Source organism: Ailuropoda melanoleuca, chromosome 5 (assembly GCF_002007445.2).
Source record: "Ailuropoda melanoleuca isolate Jingjing chromosome 5, ASM200744v2, whole genome shotgun sequence".
NCBI lineage: Eukaryota > Metazoa > Chordata > Mammalia > Carnivora > Ursidae > Ailuropoda > Ailuropoda melanoleuca.
In genome coordinates, this window is record NC_048222.1 from 10,907,355 (window position 1) to 10,909,475 (window position 2,121).

Sequence of the window (2,121 nt, forward strand, 5' to 3'; positions counted from 1 at the left end):
TGTCACTGAACACACGGTCTTGAGAGAATTCTATGGAAATGTTCAACAACATATTCTGAAAGACCTGGCAGGGACGCCTGGGTGGCTCATTCGGTTAAGCCTTGGGCTCTTGCTCTCAGCTCAGGTCTTGATCTCAGGGTCGTGAGTTCAAGTCCCATGTTGGGCTCCACACTGGATGTGGAACCAAATACATAAACAGGCAAGTAAATAATCTGTCAAATCAGGATGCTTTTCTTGAACACAAGTAGCAGAAAGCTGAATGCCCAGCATATTCCACGTCCAAGTGTCACCTCTGTTTTCTTATTATAACCCAGTGGCACTGACCACATTCTGACCATGGACCCCATGACTGTATTCAGGATCGAATGCTCTCGGACAGTGTTTAAAAGAATTTTGTGTTAGGTTTTTAAGTGGGAGAAAAATCCATGATGCTGAGATGTCACTTCCAAAGTTAGCGAGATTTATCAGAAAAAACTCTGAAGCAGAGGAGAGCCATCCTTTCGAGCTTTCTGGATAGTAGTCTGTAATTGACACTAGGCTGAGGGATTCCCTACAGCTCAGTGAACTTGCAGAGAAACCAGACCCCTGAATTTTATTATATGCAACAATGGTATCTTTGTCCAAATCCATTTTTTTATTGTAAGACAATTTGTTACATTAAAAGAATATAAATGATACAAAAGTATAACTTTGGTTAATTATGGTATCTGCCTACAATGAACTATATATGCTCTAAAAATGATCATACAGGGGCGCCTTGGTGGCTCAGTCAGTAAAATGTCCGACTCTTGGTTTCAGCTCAGGTCATGATCTCAGGGTCCTGGGATCGAGCCCCATGTTGGGCTCTGTGCTCAGTGAGGAGTCTGCTTAAAGGATTCTCTCTCTCCCTCTCCTTCTGCCCCTCCCCCTGCTCACACTCACTCGCTCTCTCTCTCTAATAAATAAATCTTTTTAAAAAATTAAATGATCATACATATTTCATATATTAATATACCAATGTTTATAACATACTATTAATTGACAAATTCAGGTTACAGGCTTTCTTTTTTTTATTTTTATTTTTATTTTTTATTTATTCAACAGAGATAGAGACAGCCAGCGAGAGAGGGAACACAAGCAGGGGGAGGGGGAGAGGAAGAAGCAGGCTCACAGCAGAGGAGCCTGATGTGGGTCGATCCCATAACGCCGGGATCACGCCCTGAGCCGAAGGCAGATGCTTAACCACTGTGCCACCCAGGCGCCCCAGGTTACAGGCTTTCTATATGACATATGTGCTCATATGTTTTTAGAATATGTATTTATATGCGTATTGTATATATGTTTTTCTTTTGAAGTTTTGAAACAATTTCAAATGTATAGAAAAATTACGACTACGATTTAAAGATATCTTTCCTGAGCCATCTGAGAGTAAATTGTTAGGAGAGCCTTAAGCGAGCCACTCTGAGAGCTGGTCTATTCCTGGAATTGGAGAAACACAAGGTCTGGTGTTTGTCTCCTGCCTGGGAGAGGAAGTGGCCTGCATTTCCAAACTGGAGAGCCCAGGCTGCTTGAGATCCCATGGGACCAAAACGGACCCTGCAGAAGGAGCCTGGGTCACCTTGAGAGGAACTCCTCCCAGCAGGTGCCTGGAGGGGCCAGGTGACCTCAGGAGAGGATAAGCCCCTGAAAGCAGGGACTGAGGCGGCTCCTAGGCAGACTGCCCACATCGAATAGTCCCATTATAGCTCAGAGGTTCCTGGCAATCAGAGCTCCTCCAGCAGAACCTCTAAGGAGCCCACAAGTGAGGCAAGTGGGCATTTGGACTTTGTGCCAGTCAGAGACTCAACACTCTACAAACTGTACCAGGTGAGCAGAGAGCTCTCGTGCCACTCAGCCCTTCCCCAGCCTGCAGCCCTGGAGGAGCCAGCGGCCGCCTGGTGAGGGGCAGCTAGGAGCAGGGGGAGGAGATAGAGCAGCTGACCGCCCCCTTCCCCCAGCTCCCTGTCCTCACCTCCAGCCTTCTAACCCCCAGGCAGGTCCCCCATGATTGCAGCAGCTGATTATCGGATGAGACTTTGCACAGAACTGGACTTCTTTCCTGAACTTGACCAGTGGACTTTTTATTGTCACGAAAATAACTGG